Raw genomic sequence first — 20,947 nt, 5'->3', positions numbered from 1 at the left:
CAATTAGCACATGGAGATCCCAGAAACAGCACTAAAATTTAAGGGTGTTCAACAACTCTAAAACTAGATCATTTTAACTGTGTGCTAAATATAGGAGTGGTGCTGAGCTTTGTGCATCTCCTTGTAAAGTTTGGCCTCAGGTCATAATTCCTTATGGGAAATGCAATCCAAGATTAAAAACACCCTAAACAATGGGGTTTAATGACGAAGATAAGGAACTACTTGATCTAAAGCCTAAGAGGCTCATCATTTGGAAAATACACTGACTTGGACATTTAACTATGAAAGTAGGTGCAATTAGGTCTGCATATTTTAAAATCCTTATCTTAATGACTGTGGGAGTTAATACATGACTACAAATGAAGAGGAAAGAGAGCAACAGTTCTCAAGAGTTGAGCAACTATTTTCTCTACTAGATGAGAAATAGATGGAGATAAAAATGGGGCTAGAGTGAAATGAAAAGAGAAAGTAACAATGTTTATTAGACAAAAATACTGAAAGCACAGATAGAGCTGATTGGTCACAGTCTGAAACACAGGCAGAACTGTAGGCAAAGCTTGCTTTGAAAGATAAAACACATGCTAAGAACGATGTTAAACTTTACCCTTTGCTAATGTTATCTGACATTCAGGATCCGTGCTGCCTCACTCTGCCCTTCCCAGACTTTGCCCTTTATGTTGTAGAGTGTCACATCTCTTTGACTCCATGTCATCACAAGGATTTTCCCCTGGCTGCAGCCAACAGAGGGGCTGAGTCTTGCGGTAAAAATGGAATAAAAGGAAATCCAGACAAAAAGCAAGAAGAGCAAGGGAAAAACAGATGAAACAAAAGAAGTAGAGAAGGACTGAAGTGAGGAGTGACCTTTTCCACATCCCCAGGGCTGCAACACTGCAGGGTAGCAGCCAGATCCTCAACTGCTGTCAAACTGACAGAGAGACCCAGATACAGCCTCTCAGACTTCACAAGGATCCCAAAAGGTAAGATCCTTCTATAATTGGTGAAGACCATCCCAAAACCCGAGAGACATGGAGATACTTATAAAAGAGGTACTCCTCTTCCTTTGCCAGTTTTCAGAATGGAAGTGTATTCACATTTGCAGAGTTCAGTGTTGATTTTTGAGGCATGGATGATGAATTTCTGAATATGGGCAGTTGTCAATCCTGACATAACCTGAAAGGGATTCAGAGGCTTTCAAGGTAGGGTTGAGGTCTCTTTTCTTGTTACTAATCTGTGTACTGAGGGCCAAAGTGTCAAAAGCAGCTACTGAAAAGTGGCAATCGTACTATTTTAAAAAGGTAGGAAGGAAGATCCGGGGAACTACAGACTGGTGAGCCCCACCTCTGTGGCTGGGAACATCATGGAGCAGATCCCCATGAAAGCAATGTTCAGGAACATGCAAGACAAGGAGGTGATCTGGGACAGCCAGCATGGCTTCACCAAGGGCAAATTGTGCCTCACCAGCCTGGTGGCCTTCTGGGATGGAGTGACTGCAACAGTCAACAAGGGAAGACCAACTGATGTCATTTACCCAGACTTTTGTAAGGCTTTCTCCAGGGTCTCACATCACATTCTTATCTCCAAATTGCAGACACGGGTGGCCTATTCAGTGAACTTGGAATTGGCTGGATGGACACAGCCAGAGAGTTGTGCTCAGAGGCTCCATGGCCAGGTGGAGGCCAGAGATGATGGGTGTCCCTCAGGGCTCGGTCTTGGGACTGGGTCTCTTCAATATCTTCATCAATGACATCGATGATGACATCGAGGACACCCTCAGTGAGTTTGCAGATGGCATGAAACTGAGTGGTGCAGTCGACATAACAGAAGGATGGGAAAAACATCCAGAGGGATGTGGAAAATCTTGAGAAGTGGGTCCATCATAACCTCATGAAGTTCAATAAGACCAAGTGCAAGATGCTGCACCTGGGTCGGGGCAATCCCAGACGTGGGATTTAGGTTAGGTCTTAGGAAGAGGTTCATTATTCAGTGGGTGGTGAGGCCCTGGCACAGATTGTCCAGAGAAGCTGTGGCTGCCCCTGGATCCCTGGAAGTGTTCAAGGTCAGGCTGAATAGAGCTTGGAGCAACCTGGTCCCATGGAAGGTGTCCCTGCCTGTGGCAGGGGGGGTGGAATGAAATGATCTTTAAAGTTCTTTCCAACCCAAATCACTCCATGATTCTATGATTTTCAGTAAGAGGAGGAAGAACACTCTTAGGCTGCAGTGAATCCAGGTTCATTCCAGCTACCAAGTATAAGACAAGGACAATCTAATACAGGGCTGAATATCTACTCAGCTGGGAGGAAGAGGTACTTTCAGGTGGTGATTGAGAACTGAAAGGGTTGCTGTGTGCTGGAGATGCCTGACTCGCTCTGTGGCAGGAGAGGATCCCATTCTGGCCTTCAGAATGATGTGCCACACAAAGCTGGATGGGAACAGACATGCGCTTTGTGGGGGTGCACATCATAAGCTCTTTTCTACTACAGAGGCACAAAAATACAGGGAAAAATCCAGCAAAGCATTGTTTTGACACAATACTTTGACACAATGACACAATACTTGCTGTAAACATCAAAAAGTATAAGTAAAGAATACAGACAAAGGTGCTTTTTACATTTTAGCTGCTCTCACTCCAAGGGAGCTGGAAGAAGAAGACACAGAGATGCTTGGTGGGCAGCAGAGTTCCAAGTTGCCATGACTACGCTGGTACCCTGGAGAGATTCCTATATCCACACAAGGTGCATTTTTACTCCTGGTCACAGTGTGGACAGACTTCACAGTCTCACAAAAACCCTACACCTGGAAATGTGCCAGAACCTCCTTTTGGTAGAACTGGTTTTCTCCAAAATATTCCCAGATTGAGATCCAAGGTGGAAACCATTCTAGATGAGTTTCAAACAACATTTATTTTTTTTTGAAAATTATTAAAGATGTGTAAATTGGCCCTACTGCCCCAGACTGTTTGAGATCCTTAAGAAAACATCTGATAGTTATGTGAGTAATATCAGTGTTAAGGCAGAAACAAAGCACTCCTGAGGGATCAGGAGCATCAAGAGAAGAAATCCAGACAAGTCCAAACCTATGGGAGCACTAATTCCCAGCCCAAGTCCCCACCAAATCCCACATCTTTTGGTGAGAGCTTTGATATTCCACTGTTTCAGTTATGACATTTTGCAGCAAGCACACAATGCTCAAAATGCTGCTGATAGAAAAATTGATAGAGAGCAAACTAATGGAGAAAATAAAACTTTATTAAGATCTGAATTGTTGCTGGCTGATATTGTGCAGAGCGAGACACACAAATGGCAAGAAGGACCCACGTTCAATCAAGTGGAGTAACATTCTGCAGCAAAAGATATTTGGAAAGAGTCTGAGAAAAGGGTAAGCTTATAATTTTTCCATTTTTTTTTGTGATATACCTGACAATTCCATAAATTGATAATTTTAGGTACAGATATTACATCTTTGTGTGCATTCTATTTGAAGGGTGTGAGGGACATAGGAATCAATCTGAGGAGATAATTTTAGACTTAAAAATCCAACTTCTTTTTATATTAATTCCCAAGTGGATTCCTCTATTTTACTGTCAGGTAATGATGACAAATGATACAATCTTAGTTTCAGGGTAAAATGTAGGCAGTTGTAAGTCTTTTGAAATTATGGTGAGACTTTTATAAATCTTGGGTCAGACTTCTCTCAGAGCATCATTCTTAGGAGAATAAAATCATGCTGTGTGTCTTGAAAGGGTACAGCAGAGTGTAATTAGGCTTATCTGAAATAAAAGGGACATGTATAAAAAATGTCAAACAAATATATTGTGTGGCACTGCATTATTTGATGATTGAGTGGTTAATTCTATGGGATTAATACAATTCTGATGCCAGCATGAGAATTATATGGATCTATCCTGCTGGAACAGATCACAGATCTGTCAGAGATGTTTTCTTTGACTGAAAAAAGAATGGTTTAAAGGGAAAGGGAACACACTTAAACCTGTATCAAGGGATCAGAGTGACATTTCAGCTTTCTCATTTTGATCAAAACAATCTCTGTTTGAATATTGTAAGTATAAAAATTCAGTAGAATAAATGATTAAAACAAAACATATAATACAGTCTTTTAGGAATGACCTTTCAGTCCTGGTCTCTGTAAAAACCCAACCCAAACAATAGCAGTCCAGCAAATAAAATCCAGAAGACTGATAAAATAAAAACACTCATGGGAATTTAAGATTATTTTCTTTCAGAAAGCACCAGGAAAGCCAATATTTTGGAAAGCCACTAATTGTATTCAGAGCATAGGACATCCAGAAATTCAGCCTTCTTCAAGGTGTCTCTAGCTGAGCACCTACTACCTGAAGTACCTGCAGTAATTAATTCCTTTTCCAAAAACCAGACCGGGACCCAGATTCAGTTATTTTCTCAAAGTCAGAACAGCAATATTTGGTCCATAAATGTGATTTCTTTCTCATGCCACGCTCTTCTGAGATGCACGGAGGGGATGGAATGTACAATTTTCAGAGTGGTACTGCAACTTATACCCAGCTTGGAAAGCTTCCAACAGTATTTTAGATGCTACCACGGTACAAACAAATCCAGCAGTAACAAGCCTTGTTTGCTATTAGATATATTTTCTAAAATAAATGTGGAGGTAAAATTGTCAGTGAATTGGACCATCTGAGGCTTTTTACTCTCCTCCTGATTTATGGCTCTAACACCCCTGCAGATTTTAAGCTGGTATCAAATCCCTGCTGAATCTTTATCCGTCTTAAACAAAATAATTGTCTTCTGCAGTAATACCAATTTTCCTGTGCCTCTGGGCTCGCTGTCTTTGATAGAAAGTTCTTTTGGATGCTAATTTATTTGGTTATATTACAGGGAGATAAATCTGTTTGCAGCCAGTTTCCGGCAGGGCGAAGGGATATAAAACTACATCACCAATGCCTATTCCAGAAACATTATGAAAACTAGAAACAGGAGGAGGAAATTATAGCAAAATTGTCCTCCTGAATATATGGAATTCCCCCAAGTAATAGGATTTTTCACTCTCTGTGGCCAAGCAAAGGGCTACAGAGGACAGTGAAGATTAAAGGGTAGGCCTGGGTCGCTCAGGGAATCATGTTTGTTCTTGAGCTGTTGTAGCTCTCCAAAAATTTGGCACCTTTCAAAGTGGTTATCTGGACTCTCAATAGCTGATGTAGGAAAATGAACACTACTGATGGATTTGCTTTTCATCCTAAGGCAGAGGGCTGTGACAGGCAGACAATTTTTATTCACAAAAATGGATCCAGCTAATTCTGTTCTTCTCATTTCAAGCCAGTTTTCCATTCAGCTTTGTTTTGCCTGTAATTTAAATATTCCTTTCCATGAAGAAGCTAGTGGTGGGACAAAAACTCACTTGTAGCTCAGCTGACAGGACATCTGCCTGGAACCAGGAGGACACCAGGTTCCAGGTGTTTCCAGACTTTTCTCTTCCCCCTGGCTTCTCAGGTACCTCTGCGGTTTTCAAGGTTGATAAAGCAGCAGCATCCTCTTCCTTTTTCTTTCACAATCTATTGGAGAAATAGCTTAACTGGTGGAGAAGTGAGTTTTGCAGCTTTAGTTGGCTTCTTTGTCTTACATGTGGAGGTAAACTCATCTGGTTTTTGCATTAGCTCTCTCCGGGAGAGCTGAGAGCCCCTTCCAGGGCCTAAAGGGGCTCCAAGAGACCTGGCGAAGGACTTGGGACAAGGGATGGAGGGATAGGACAAGGGGGAATGGCTTCCCACTGCCAGAGGTCAGGGTTAGATGGGATATTGGGAAGGAATTGTTGGCTGTGAGGGTGGTAAGGCCCTGTCCCAGGTTGCCCAGAGAAGCTGTGGCTGCCCCTGGATCCCTGGAAGTGTCCAAGGCCAGATTGGAAGGGGCTTGGAGCAACCTCGTCTAGTGGAAGGTGTCCCTGCCCATGGCAGGGGGTTGGAAGTAGATAATCTTTAAGACTCTTCCCAGCCCAAACTATTCTGTGGTTCTGTGATCATTTTTCTATGACACATTTCATGACATTTTTGTATAACTAACCAGTTGTAGATTTATATTGCCATCCTTACATTGATTAGTAAACATGATTCTTAAGCTCAGGTGTTTTCTCACAGATATAGTCCAGTTCCTATTTTTAAAAATCTGTCTTCAAGCAATCTAAATTCCGCTGGCACAGGGACTAAAACTGCAAATTCCCATGGACTTGCTGACAAAGGGTAAATTAAACCCCTTAAGTTACCTCTGCGAATTCATACCAGGGCAGCGACACTGACATCTTTGTTCCTGTCTGAGTCGAAAAGGGATTTGTCTATCCTAAAAAAAGTACTAAAATAATACTAAAACCCCCTATATTGATACAGCTAAACTACTATAAGCAGTAAAATATCCACCTCAGCAAGACTTGGGAAACAAATCCTTAAAACTAACTGGATGTCTGACTCATAATGCTCCGTTTAGGGATTGGTTCTTTGATCCCTTTGGAAAATAAGCTTATACTTTAAAACATGTAATTTCTTTTTTTTTTTCCTAAACTTCAACTCATCTGGTATTTATGCACCCTGTTCTGAGTAAACAAAGGAGACACAGACTGGAAATCTTTAGTTTTTCATGTTATTTTTACATGCCTTTGGACTTAATTGCAGAGACTTCATTGCTCATCTGCAGAAGTTCTGGAAACAAGTCATTGTTCCTGCAACTCTGCAGGCTGTGGGAAATCGTATTTTTGGAGCTGTATGGGTCTCAAAAAAAGACTTTAAAGATCTTTATTAACCATAGGTAGCTGATGCTCCAGTTACCTTATTGAGTTCTCCTCGCTTTTGCTAAGCAACAAGACAATTAACTTGACCTATGTGTTCGTAAATTTGAGTCAAATCTTCTGCAGTTAATTACAGCAAAATGATAGAAACATTACACTTAAGGCTGGGCAGTTTTCATTTTAGTAGGAGTAATAATGTTTTTTGCAAACCTGTGTGCACTGAATTACAGCATTAATTTGAAATGGTTATTGTAACCTGTGTAATGATTAAAGTTTCTAGGACAATTTGAAGGTAAAAGAGAAACCTCAGCACTATTAAGGCAGAAAAACTATTAAATGAATAGTGTAGGTGGCAATCAGACAGATTCTGGACCATATTCTGTGCTGATTTGCTTCCTTTGAAGTCATGGAAAATTTCCCCACAGTAGCTTCAGTTATAAACAAACCAGATACATTATAACCCAACACTCAAGGTATATTGTTTATTTTCTCCAGCACTTTAAATCTAAAAATTGTGTGATCCCATAGTTACTGCCTTTTATGAATAGTTCACAAGGCAGAATTTTATCTTTGGGATTTTCCTCTCAATGCACATCACACAATGCAGCATTTGCTGCTATTCTGATTTTGCAGCACATCTGCTTGAAAAATCAAACATAATTTCTGAGCTGAAAAACAGGAATTAGGCTTGTGGTTTGTTTTTTTTTTCCTGACCAGCTCTTAGCTGAGAACTCAGGTGTATGTTCTCACTTATTTAAAAAGGAAATCAATAATTTGGACGGGTGGCATATTATATGTCACATATTGCATAGTTGGCTTGCTTTAAACAACTGTTAACAAAAATTGCCATGTTTCTTCTTGGTAAGTACCTGTGAACTGAATTGATCTGTGCATCAATATGCTGCTGCAGTTGCAGACCATCATATCCTGAAAGAATTTCCTGCCCTTTTATTGAAATAATCTTGGGGTTGTCACTCCTCAGACTGCTACAAATGCATATTAGTTTGAGTTGCCTTTAGTCCTTCAGGCATCCAAATTGTGGGCCACTAAAAATCTGGCTTTTAAAGAAAAATGCAGTCACCTGTGTGACTGTTTCAGTAGAAGCCCTTGGGGGGGATCAGAGGGAAACCACTTCAGGGAACTGAAGGGAAGGCACTTTCTCCCTGCTGCAGCACTTCTATATAATATGGGTTTATGTGTGTGCAGTGTAGATGCAGGAAACAGAGTTACATCAGTACAGAGACCTAATGCAGAGGAAAGGCTCTTTATCTCTGGAAGTCATTGTTCCTCAGAGAAAGGGATGTTATAAAAACACAGAGGAATTTCTGTGCCCTCTCTTTGACTCAGTGCTGATCAGGGTTTAACTCTTCTTGAAGCATCCCAAAAAAGGAGGTACCATAAATACAGCTGGTGAATTTCTAATTTCTTTCTCTTACACCAACAGTCTTCTCTCCGGTGACCAGTAAAAGGACCTGAGGGAATGGATGGAGCTGTGTCAGGGAGGGATTAGGCTGGATATTAGGAAGTGGTTCTTCACCACTGGTTGGACACTGAAACAGGCTCCCTGGGGAAGTGGTAGCCTACCAGAGTTCAAGAAGTGTTAGGACAACACTCTCAAGGGCATGGTGTGATTTATTGGGGTTGTGGCTGATGCATCCAGTCTAGAGCTCTCCACAATACTTGAAGAGATTGCACTGGTAGCTTAGAACTGGGGCAATCCCACTCCCCAGATACTTATCTAGAAAGAAACAAAAAGATTTTAAAAATCTACCTACTAATTTCTTGAATTGCAGTTCAGCAAGGGTTCACTCTTCATTTTATTGTATTGAGATATAAATATAAATCTAGTATGGGTAGGGCCAGCTAATGACCCTGGCTGAGGGTCAGTCCTGAAGTCCTATTGCTTAAAAATACAAATTAATGTAATTGAGATGGGCTTTATTCATCAAGCTCTGGGGAAAAAAGAATCATACAAAGGAATAAAGATAAACATTCTCCCATCAACTTAATTCATTCTTTCTTTAGTCATGTTTGCATTCATTATTAACTTCCTAAGAAGGTGTAGCTGTGTGATCTTATGTCTACAGAAACCAGATCTCCTCCTGCTCCTCCTTCCATCCCCTCGTGACTTTTGAAACTCAGTCGGTCCCAAAAGAGGTTTGAAGGGGATGAAGTAGGAGATGCAGAGGGAATTCAATGTCCACAGGGTGGTGAATGGAATTAGCACTCTCTGAATTGAAAAGACAGGAAGAATTGACATTAGACAATTTATTTGGTGGCAGCTGGCCAGCCTTGCTGGCACACATCGCTCTGAAACAGGGATAACACACCTTGTTTCTCACCCAGCAAGACACTGAGAGTCTCAGAGGGAGAGCTGGAGTTGGTGCTGTGAAGACACAAACCCCTAACACAGCTGGTTTTGCTACCTCCTCTGCTCACAGAATGTCTTCTTTCATCCTCACTTTGTGACAGATCCATGAACCACATCCATTTCATCCAACAGAAGTTACTGAATTTATTCAGGAGAAACCAGGTGAAGTTTGGGAAACTTAAACTAAATGACTGCAGAAAGCCCTCTGGCTTTATATTCTGTGAAGCTGTGAAAAAATATACAGATCAAAAATGATGTATAAAATGAACTCCTAAGTGACTTGTGGCAGTGGATGGTACAAATTGACTGTTTGGCTGGTCATGGTCAGCCAGATGTGCATCAAGGCCATGCAACTTCTAGATCCAGTGATAAATACACAATCTAGATTACATTTTAATATTCTTGATCATCGTGTGACATCTGATATTACCCAAGAGGAATTGTGGCAGAGTCAGGCTGGATGGGGCTCTGAGCCACCTGGTTTAGTGAAAAGTGTCCCTGCTGGAACTAGTTGGTCTTTAAGGTCCCTTCCTGCCCAAACCATTTTATGATTCATGATCAAATTTGAGGAAAGGTAGATGTGCAGTACAGTGAATTCACTGGATAATGTCAGTAACCATGAAATTATTTGCTCAGCTTTAATATTTCCTTTCCTCTCACGCATGAGATTAACAGGTGGGATTTCAAATGTAATGAATGAAACTTTTAAAAGAGGGAGCACCTGGGAGAAGGAAGTAAGACAAGCTGGCTAATGTACACTTGTGCTTTAGCTTTTCACCTTTGGAGACTTGATTTCCAATGTCTTTTAGAAGACAACAGGGAAGAGGAGACAGAAGAAAAAGGGGAAAATTTGAGTTTGCTGTTCGAATCTTTGCATAATACACATCCCTTGAGTAGTATTTGCTCAATGCCATCGCTTGCACCCCAAGATCAATCCAATCAGGCATTCTGAGCCTGATGCCAGTGCATCTTCCCAACTGCAGCATTACCTCGATGGTCAGTGCTGTGAGAGAGAGGAGGATCAGGCTCTCTCTCTACACACTCCCTTGTGAGATGCCAACGGGGGACAGAGTGTATCAAAGAGGATTGTGTCTGACACAGCTCTTTTTTAAAGAGATGTTTAGTTTCTCAGAGAAGTGGGAATCTTGCCTAATCCAGAATGACCCAAATCGTTTTGATATACATCCTTTTAAGTGAGTTTGGCCATGCAGTTTCTCACTGAAAAAAATCCCTTGATTGTCTAGGGGTGTAGAAAAAGATTAGTGCATAAAAGACCATCTGTCTCCTTGCTGCTGACAGGCTAAAAGATGGTCTCTTTCCTCTCTGTGGAGCAGGTTGCAACCTTCCCAATCTGGAGGCAGCGAGCATCCGTTATCTCTGCGAAACACCAGCCTGGAACAAGCATTTCCTTTCCCTCAATTTGCTGTCCTGGGATAATCCTTTGGCTGCCCAATGGGCTGATCTGTGTGTGAGCTCCTGGAGCTCCTCACACCCTTGGGACACAGACTCACATGTCAGGTATTGATGGTTTGGCTTCAGGATTGAACAGAATCGCTTCTTTCTGCCAGGCATGCAAGCTGGACTTCCATCAGGAAATCTTTCCTTCCTGGTTACTGATGAATTCTTTTGGGAAAGAAGGGAGAGTTTTCCACCTGCCAAATGCTGGACAAATGGACATGATTTCCTCTGTTGTGGCCGGTGCTGTGCAATGAGAAGCAAAGGACTCTTTGACTTTCATCCTTTCTTACACCGGTGTAGCACTTGGAGTTCAGGGCTTTTCCATATTATGTGCTTTGAAAACTCAAAATAATAACCAGTTCCCTTCCTGGGGGACTGCAACATGAATAGGTAAGGCAGGTAAAGAAAATAAAGGCTTATATTCCTGGAAACCAAGCATGGAGAGACTGAGCAATCTACCCAGAATTCCACTGGGATATAAGGTCAGAGATGGGAGACATTCAAGTCTTTTCCCAGTCCCTTTACTGCCCTATTTCTCTGCATCTTTCCAGCTGGGATTGTTCAGATCCTTCTACTCCAGGCATGTGCTGACACATGTGTCAGGAGAATACAAACACATGTGATAGTTTTTAGCATTTACAATTGATAGGTACAGGAAGCAAAATCCCCAGTCGTGGGTTACTCTGTCCTTGCTTTTAGGTGTCTCATAAAAAATATAGTTACTTGCCCCCTTACACATCACACAGGCAGTGGGCTGGTTTGATATCAAGTTAATATTTAATAGTTGCAAAATGGTCTGCTATCCTGGGGGAAAGATGCTTTCTGAATGTAAAGTGTAATCTCATATTTGGTGGATTTGAGCTTTGCACATGTCGCTGGATCAGCTGCTGCTACTACCAGATAGGCTTATCTAGATACTTACAGAGCCAAAAAATTGCATATGTGTATGGTTTGGATTGTGGGCTGTGTACTCTATCAGCCACATTCAATTACCTATTTTTGGGGATCGCTTTTTTTTTCTTGGAAAGAAGACTTGGTTTCTTGCCTTCCCCCCTTCCTGCATGATTTTTAGGCACCTTAGTTGTCAACATGCACATTTCTGCATCCATAAAGTATGGATAATAAAACAGGACTGTCTATAGTGTAAAATTCAAATGCTTAACTCTCTCATGACATCAAAACACAAGCCACTGTAGCACCAACATTCCTGATGGGCCAGTGAAGGCAAGACAGTGCTTGTAGTACCTTCTGTAGTCCATGGATTTAAAGAATGAGGACAGCTTCAGTCATAAATTGTTTCATGGAAAAAGAGGGATTTTTTTTAACTAGCAAAAGGAAGGTGAGAGCAGGAGAGAAGTAGGAATCCAGGAGAAATTTTTGTCTGCCTTCTGGGTGGCAAAAGAAAAGAGACTCTGGTGCCGGGTGTTATATTTGGGGGTTCTTGGGGTTCACACAGGTCATGAGAAAATACACCTCATCAGGTAAATCCTCTTTCCTGGCTGAAGGTAGTTCTGGCATTCACCAGTGACCTTCCAGGCTCTCCAAGAGAGAGGTTTAATTTTTTTTTTTATTTCCACCACTCACATAACATAGAATCCCAGAATAGTTTGGGCTGGAAGGGACCTTACAGATCATCCAGTTCCAAGCCCCCTGCCTTGGGCAGGGACATCTTCCAGCATAATACCATGTGAGAGGTCCCTTCACACCAGCTGCCCCAGCTCAGGCCTGTGCTCTGTCTCTGACTCACTTGGAAAATCAGTGGTCTTGATACTCCACTGCTTTTCTCCTGCAGCCTCTCAAGCTCAAACCTGCCATAGTGGTTTTTCAGCTCACTGGCTATTTCTGCACATTTCCCAGTAATAGGAGGCTGTGAGAATGACTGTGCTGGGTCAGACTAAAAGTCCTCCTAGCCCAGCATCCTTTTTCAGTCAGGAATCTACTCTGTATACTCAGGAAGAGCTTAGGAGCAGGTGTGCATGTCATCCCCTCTTCCTCAGAGGACTTGTTCAATCTAATCTTGTGGCTGTAGAGCTGTGCTAAATGAGAGGTGGTGTTCCAACCGACCCCAAAGTAGGACATTTTTTTCCCTAGGAGTCTCTTCAGTGTCTTTATGCACTGATGTAAATAAAGGCTGGCCTATTGCATCCCCTGCTCACTCAGGCTGGGAGCTTCACAACAGCTCTTTAAATGCTTATTTGAACACGTGGGAGATGCCTTCTGGTGTGTGGAGAAGGTGCACGGAGAAAAAGCTCCATTTATTCTGAGAAAGCCACAGAGAAGATAATCCAGGTTCCTGCAGCCAGGAAGCTGGGATGATGAGTTTTAAATGTCAGCTGAAAGGTGTGTGAAATGAATAGTTTTCATTTATGATACTTGAATTATTTCATAACCTATTTGCTAGGAAGGGTTCAATCCCATTTCAGATACTTTTGCTGCCCATTGCATATCTACAGGTTTCTTGCACTGTCACAAATGCCCCTCCCCAAGGGCTGTGCTTTCCCCACTCTTATTTTAAATTATAAAATTTGTTATTGTTGTGGAGTTGGAGGAAACAGAGTAACGTATGTGCAAACTTGTCTCTGCATCCATCCGAGAGGGGCAGCTGGAGCTCTAATAAGGTCTTTCTCTCCTTGCCAGCAGATTAGAAAAGGATTATGGAAGAGAAGGATACCAGGGGGAAGCATCATTTCATGTCTGTACCGAGGCAATATTCCAGCTGGCATCAGCCACTATTTACTCCGTGTTTTCCATGTGGGATCAACAAGGGAGATGCAAAAAGAGAAACCAGGAAAGCCTGGAAGTCGAAAGCATATTGTCTGACAGTTTAAATTCTTTGATATTTAGTGGAGTGCCAGTCTGCAAGACAGCTGCAGCGCACACAGGAAGGTTGGATGAAGGATTTGGGCAGTAGCTGACATTCAGGTTTCTGCTCTGCCTCAGACTCTCTATGCAGCCTTGGGCAAACTCTTAAGTGCCAGGTCTGAAGCAAGAAAGTGTGAACACACCAAACATAGAAACACTGTGAGAGGGACCATCAGGTGAGTTTTGATGTCTCCTCAGGCAGCAGTAAACAATGTAGAGAGACAGCTTGAGACTGGGCAGGGTGAAAGCCTGTGTAGAATTCTCAAAGTTGGCTACTTCAGGTTAACATGGCAAAAATATGGATATTTGCACATCAGACTCCATTGCAAGGTGCAAGACACACTGGACAGATGGGAAGCAGGGTTCTAAATCATAAGCTATGATCACGAAAGTCTGTTCTACAGCCCAACCTTGCACAGGATGGAGCACTCACATGTTCTACATCCCATGGCCCAGACCTGATGCCACCCAGTCTCTGTGTGTCCCACATGGACAGTGTCCTCACCACTAGGCTGCTCTAGCCCACCTCTGGAAACTCTGCCAGCAGCCAAGAGGCAATTCAATATCCACTGGGCTGGAGAGATCGTGACTAAGCACATTGGAAAGTACAAACTCATTGGAATTATGGCGTTATGGGCTTGAAGGCCAGGACAGATATGAGGAAATTCCCACTAATGTTCCAATTTAGGTAGCTAACTTCTCTGTTTTTTTGGGCTGAAGCCTCTTTCCAAGGAACTCAGGCCTTTGTGGAAGAGAAGCTGTTGTGCCAGATAACAGCAAATGGCATATTTTAAACGCACAACACCGAGCCTGTTAAAATCGTGGAACTCCTTTGAGGGTTGAAAATAAAAGATAGTTCCCCTGGATGTGTCCTTACTGGGAAAAATCTTCCAGATGTAAGATGTTGAATCGTTTCCTAGGGCAGAGGAGAAATGAAAAGCAGTGCAACTCTTCAAACTTGTTGGAGAGCAGGGCACCTGCACAGGGAAGGCATTACACAAATGGACATCAGATGAGTGAATAGGTCTTTTTTTCCTCCATTTAAAATATATGATCCAGAAGAAAACATGTAATAAACAGCAGGGCCACCTCCTGCTAACCAATTATTCAGAAAGGATGGAGTCCAGACCCTTCCACAGAGAAGCACTGAGACTTTCCTCATCAAAATGTGACTCTCTGGCAAAGTGAATACTCTGGGAGGTCAAATGCATTTCCAGTCAGTGCAGTATCATTTCCAACAGCCTGAATGAAGGATTAACGAAGATGACTTGACATTTACCTAGATTCATGTGCAGCTAATAGGGTTGATAAAAGTGCTCCATGAATAATGCATATTGGGTAATTCACAGATGGAAAGATTAATCTCCTTCCCATAAGCAGAAGGAAAGGGGGGTGGTGGGACATCAGACAGAAAAGATTGGTCTTTAGATCCATAATATACTTATCTGTTCAAAGAGGTCAAGATTTCCTGGTTTACCATCATAGTTACTTCCATTAAGGAAGTAATTTTGATTACATAGAAGGTCACAGCCCCCTTTGTTTTGGGGGTAAAAGGTGGGATTGGAGGAATTAGCAGAATGCATTGCAGCTGAGGGCCTTGTTGTTGGTACATAGAAGGGCTGAGAACAGTATCACAGTCACAGAATAGCTGAGCTCAGAAGGGTCCTCTGGCAATTGTCTATTCCAACATCCAGATCAGAGAAACACCAGCTACAGCAAGCTGTCCAGGAAAGTGTCCACTTGGGTTTGAAAGTCCACAGCCTCTGTGGAGCCTCTTGTTCCAATTCAATCACCCTAACAGGAAAAAGGGTTTTTTACCTTGCATTTAAATGGTTTCTTCTATTTCCATTTGTGACCATTGTCTTCTGTCCTGTTACTGGACACCACCTGGCTCCATCTTCTTTACTCACCCATCAGCTATTTATACACCTTGAAAAGATCCTGCATAAAGATCTCTCAGATCAAAGCAGCCTCAGATTTCTCAGCCTTTCTTCACTTGGAGATGCTCCAATCCCTTAGACATCTTCATGGCCCTTGAGCCAATGCTACCATGGTCTGTTTTGCTGGTATTTGGGCCATGGATGCAGTGAGCCCTTGAGTTCCCAGGGGGAGGTGAATGCGATGTTTGGGGGAGCATTTTCATGTTCCAGATCACAGGTAACAGGAACAACTATCCACTCTCTCCTACAGTTCATGGGCAGGGGTGACACACCTGTCACTGTGTGTCTGATGTTCTTCAAAATTGTTCTTGTTAAATCTTCACAGCTACTTGTAAGAGAGGCTTAGGCAAGAGGTGTCTTGCCCAGAGCGAGCGTTAATGAGGTTTAATCCTACTGGTGGCCTCAGCACTCTGAGTCAGTTTGGAAAGCACTGCTGTGGGGTTTTGTTAATTACTGTGATGGGACCACAAATCAATCACAACTTTCACAAGGATGTGCCTAGACAATTTAGTAATACCCCCTTGAAGACCACAGTGCCCTTTAAAGTCAAAATGCTGGGTTGTACACAGACTAGAACAATTACATTTTTAATTCGGACAACTCAAAGCAATTTGGTAAAGCAGAGCAAGATTGAGAAGACACTGTGTCCTTGCTTCTCCTTTTAATTTCAGTCAGTCCAGTGGCTTTGTGGGTTCAACAAATTCTGTACATTTGCTTTCCTGTCTTCAGCATTCCCCCAGTCTTGATCTGTAGCCTTTCAGGTCCTTGCTAAGCTCTGCCTCTGTGTCTCCCTACACCTGCCCTATCCTTCAGTCTTGAGGCCTTCTTGAGAGGGTTTAGTCCTAAAAGAACAAATCCCTCTCCCTCTGCAGATTTTCATTTGTCCCACTCACTTTTTAAAGTCGTGTGGCATTAGACACACTTTAAAAAGTCAGATATCCTTTGCCATAATTGGTCAGCTGAGAAGGCTCTGTCCTGTTGATGCAGGATGGCAGCAAGATATTTCACTGGCCATCAAAATTCTCCTTTCCCCATGGCTGCTCCAGTGCAGTGTCCTTGAGCCAAGGACATCCACATCTCCATTCCTCTCTATATTAGAGCTGAATTTTAGTCTGAAGGTGCATTTAAATGAAGGGCAAATTTCCTCCTGCTTTCAACAGAAGGAAAATTTCTTCGCTTGAGTTGAATTTTACTCAGTCAAGAGTTCACACTTGTCTTGGTATATAGGAAAAGACATCCCCAAGCTGGTGAGAGGGATTCTGACCAAACTCCCTGAGGCTGCACAGAAGGGTGAAGTCTTCTGGGACATGACCAGGACACCTGCCTCCAACTCTGGAGTCTGCTTCCATCTCTAGAGTCTGTTTCTGACTCAGTAATAGACCCCGGGCGTGCCTTGACTTCAGTGGCACGACACGCACACAGTTCTCATCATCATGGCTCTCCTCTGCCACCATCATGGGACCTCAAAGAGCAGTGGCACCACTGCCAAGAGTGAAGCTGTTAGAGGTCCATAAAAGGTGTCCAACACAGCCTGGGCTGTGCCCACAGACTGATCATGAGCAGGTAACACCAGTGTTGCTAAGAAATGGAGGAAGCCCCACGGCACAGCCAATGTTGTTATGCACAAAAAGCTCTAAAGCATGATATTTAATTAGAGGCTGGGCCCCTTCATGTGGTGCTTTGTACAGCTTCAGTCAGCTGAAGCTCAGGCTCTGCATATTCAGAAGCTGTGGGAGACTGTGTCTGTCTGCATGTGTGACAGTCGCTGGCAGCTGCAGCTCCTCTGGAACACATTTGTGGAATATCAGCTGTTTAGTGCCATCTTGCTCACTCGGTGGGCAAAACAGAAATCACTATGGAACAAACCCAAACCAAGCCTTTCCTCTCCTGGAGGATCTGTTGGGAATTCAGCTCTCTTATTCTACTAGGCCACCGTAATGAGCAAGGTGAAATCACAACCTCAATGTCCTTAGAGACTGAGCCCTCCTGCACTCAACTGGATGGGTGGTATCCCAGGCAAGGTTTCCATGCTCCTCTGATACTGCATCCAAGCCAAGGACTATTGCTTTTCTGTAAATTGTGGCTGAATTTTAACAAGAGGTAACTTCTAGTTCAATACTGAATTCCTTCTGTGTACATCAGACTGAATGCAGAAGGACAGAGATTCAAATACCAGAGTGGAGAGAGAAGCGACAGTGGTGTGGGAGAGAAAAAAAATCAATTTGGTTAAAACTGAAATAAATGAGACAACAGGAACATATTCACTTCATGCCAAGTGAAAAATCCTCTTGCTGAACACAAAATTTAAATATTTCTGATTTGGAGCACCAGGAAGAAAAACAAATAAGAAATGAAGGATCATAATCCCTAACTGAAGAAGACAAAGATGTTTCCTCAGCCCATTTGCCAAAGCAGTGACCCTGGATGCAGGAGACACAGATTTCACCCCTGCTTTTACTTTGGTGTATAGAAAAGCCATATCTCCACATCCTTTAATCCTTCTGGTTTTGGCTATTTGGGGCATAATTGCTTCTGTGATTACTTTTTCAATTTGCTCCTGCATTCTGGGTGAAGATATTTGAAGACAGGCATCTCCTTCTGTGTGTGTCCCACCATGCACTTGGGTTCGGGGAATATTGAACACAGAATGTGACCCCTCTGCCAGGAGGATTTGAGGGAGAAAATACCACTACAGAACTCACCTGAGGCTGCAATCTCAGAAACAAGCAGCACATCCATTTAAAGCAAAGACTCCAGTCTCCAGGGAATACTGACGTGCCCATGGAGGTAGAGACAAGTTTGAGCTGGGGATTATAAAATCTCTGTTTCGCTTCACTAAGGCAGGGAAGAAGAATCAGGACAATTAATAATCAAACCTCATGTCAGGTGAAAGTGTAATTAGCAATGCCAGATGGAACTGCATCAACAGGAGGCACTGAATGCTCCCTCTCCCTTGCAGGAATGTGCCTCATTGCAGCAACGTGGATCCTCCTCCAGGAAAGGGGGGGCTGAAATCTCCTCAAGCAGAACATGGAATTGGATTTAGGTTTTCATCTGTGGGCTGACATCATAAACTCAGGGCCATTGGTTAACATGACCTGCTGTGACTGTTTCATAACTGTGCTGCTCCTCTCTCTCCCCTTTGTTTTCTATTTGTGCTGCAGCTCCTTGGGGAGGTGTCTAAAATCCTGAACAGTGTGGGGGAAAATAATTTTGGTAAATTAACTTCTTACCCTTCCATTTCTTATCCAGTTCTCAAGTTTCTTTCATGAATGAAACATCCAGGTTACTGTAAAAGTAATTTTATTTTTTTAAAGCAACCCTTTAGTAAATAGACAATCTCACTGCAGACTGCTCACTTCTGTATTGAGGAGGTGGAACTCATCTAATAATCATTATCGTGCAATACTTCCCTCCAAGCGCTCCCAGGAGGCTCTCTTTATCTGGGAAAGGCAATGGAATATTCACACCTAATCACCACGACACAGAAATACACTTCTTTAAAGGGGAAAATCAATTTTCCCTTAATATTTAAAATACTAACAATGTACTTTGCTGGAGCTAAGCATTTAGATAAGATTCTACATTCAGTGCTGAAAGGGAGGCAGGCAAAAGGAGACAGTGGGTTCAGTAGAAACTGTTTGTAACTAAAGAGCAATTTATAAAAAAAAAAAGAAAAAAGGATAAAGGATAAAGAAAAGTGTTGTATGACTCTCTCTGCTCAGTTCAGTTCCTCACCAAAAGTGTTGATCCCTCAGGTTAAAGGTCTGTTTGCCATTCTCTGCGACATTAACAGCAATATCTGCTGGGATCTGAGACACACACACAAATCCTCGAAGCTCACCTGGGATTCTGGTCTCTTATCCCTTCTCTGTCCCCCCCTTCCCCGTTACTTTGTTGTGTGAGTCACAGTGGTGGCAGCAGTTCTGTCCCTTGAGATCACATCAGGGGCTTGCAGAGACATTAATCTGAGAGAAAACTCCATCATCAACTAAACATGATTTTATTTTTAATGAAAAGTATTTCCTTTCTGTAGGGAAGTCACAATGTCTGCTGAAAAGACCAAAACAAACCCCCAGACCTAAATACCTTCATCTCAAAGCTTTCATTTTATTGTATGAGAAAATCTATAGGGGTGAAGTTTGTTTGCTTGTTTGTTGAAGAAAAAAATCCATTATCCTGTTCAATGAGACTACATGAAGGAAGATAGATTTAGATTAGATATCAGGAAGAAATTCTTCCCTGTGAGGGTGGTAAGGCCCTGGCCCAGGTTGCCCAGAGAAGCTGTGGTTGCCCCATCCCTGAAAGTGTTCAAGGCCAGGTTGGATGGGGCTTGGAGCAACCTCGGATAGGGGAAGGTGTCCCTGCCCATGGCAGGGGGATGGAAGAATCTTTAAGTTCCCTTCCAACCCAAGCCACTCTGTGATTCCATATATAGAAGATAGCTGAACAAATCCAACCCATTTCTTCTCTACAACATCCTTGTCTCCTGAGAATCTCAGCTATGTCCCATTTGTTCCTGCAATCAGCCCCCAGTGCTTCCTTTCTTCTTTCTTTCCTTCTGTCTAATTTTCTTCCTTTCCATCATCCCCCCCTTTTCCAAGGTCAGTCTGAAAAAATCTATCCCTGGGAAAATATGGAAGAACCTGGCATTCAATATTATTGTAACCCCAAACAGAAATGAGATTAAAACCTGAAGTTTAGTGAGTCTATGGATGTATGCATGAATAGGTATGATTTATTGGAAGTGTCAGGGGTCCATTTCATCTTTAAATAGGAAAACCATGAGGTGTAACTTGATGACTTATTAAAAAAGTGTCACACTACCTAAGAAGAGTGACACCATAAAATACTCATGCATACAGTTCCCGAGAGGGTCTTGCCAGAGGAATATCCTGGCATACCATTTAATGGGAGAAAATAATTATTCACAGATTGTTAGTTTTGCTTTTTACAAACAATGGGTCCAGTTCATTTTGTCTTATCACTTGCTTCTGTTTGCAGGTTTCAATCACTCCTTTAAAACAGCCCAGCCTTCCCAGGGCACAGGGAGTGAAAAGGCATCATTTTAATGGGCTTGTAGCTAATTAAAATGTGTGACATTCAGAATGTGGCTGGAACGTGGCATAAAAAAGTAATTACGGAACAATACATCATGTCACGGACAAGTGGCTAAATGTGAGCATGTGCTGGCAAATGTTATGCAGGAAAATCCAGCTCGAACCAGGCTCTTGCACACACTCAGGACCCTGCATGTTTCAACCAGGCACAAGTGGTGGGAGTGTTTTCATTACAGAGAAGTTTCAAGACCCGTTTTGTAATTCTTCAAGGTTCTGCCTTTGAGGCCATGGTGCAGATTGATCTCTGTCAGTGCAGACGGTGGCTGCTGGCAGGCAACGATGTCACAAACAATGTTTATTCACAGGGGCAGCATTTTGTGCAGCAAAGAGCAAAGATTTGTGTGGTTTGTCTGATGTTCTGTTTTCTGGGCTGCTTGGTCTCCTTGTCTGCACCTACTGAGTGAATTAATACATCGGGCTTGACTGGTCCC

This window comes from Neopelma chrysocephalum, unplaced genomic scaffold (assembly GCF_003984885.1).
Source record: "Neopelma chrysocephalum unplaced genomic scaffold, ASM398488v2 Primary Assembly neopelma1_83, whole genome shotgun sequence".
Lineage (NCBI taxonomy): Eukaryota > Metazoa > Chordata > Aves > Passeriformes > Pipridae > Neopelma > Neopelma chrysocephalum.
This window is presented reverse-complemented; position numbering follows the sequence as displayed.